Genomic DNA, 250 nt, shown 5'->3' on the forward strand with positions numbered 1-250 from the left:
GGTGAAGCGCCTACATCAGTACAGTCGCTTAAACAGCGGAGAGCTGTTTTGGGTGGCATTCGAGTCTGTAAGCGCTATATAGTCCGTGTTACTCGTTTAACCTGTCCTGTCGGATCGTGTTTACAAGAAGGCTACGGAGACACGCATCTAGTTTCGTGCTGCGCGCCGCTGGACGCGAAGAGGAAATACGGCGATCTCCAACCGAGTTGTGCGGCTGTTTGATACGCCAAGTAGACACACACCAGACAAA

Source organism: Notothenia coriiceps, unplaced genomic scaffold, assembly GCF_000735185.1.
Source record: "Notothenia coriiceps isolate Sejong01 unplaced genomic scaffold, NC01 NC01_scaffold00011611, whole genome shotgun sequence".
In the NCBI taxonomy this organism is placed as follows: Eukaryota; Metazoa; Chordata; class Actinopteri; order Perciformes; family Nototheniidae; genus Notothenia; species Notothenia coriiceps.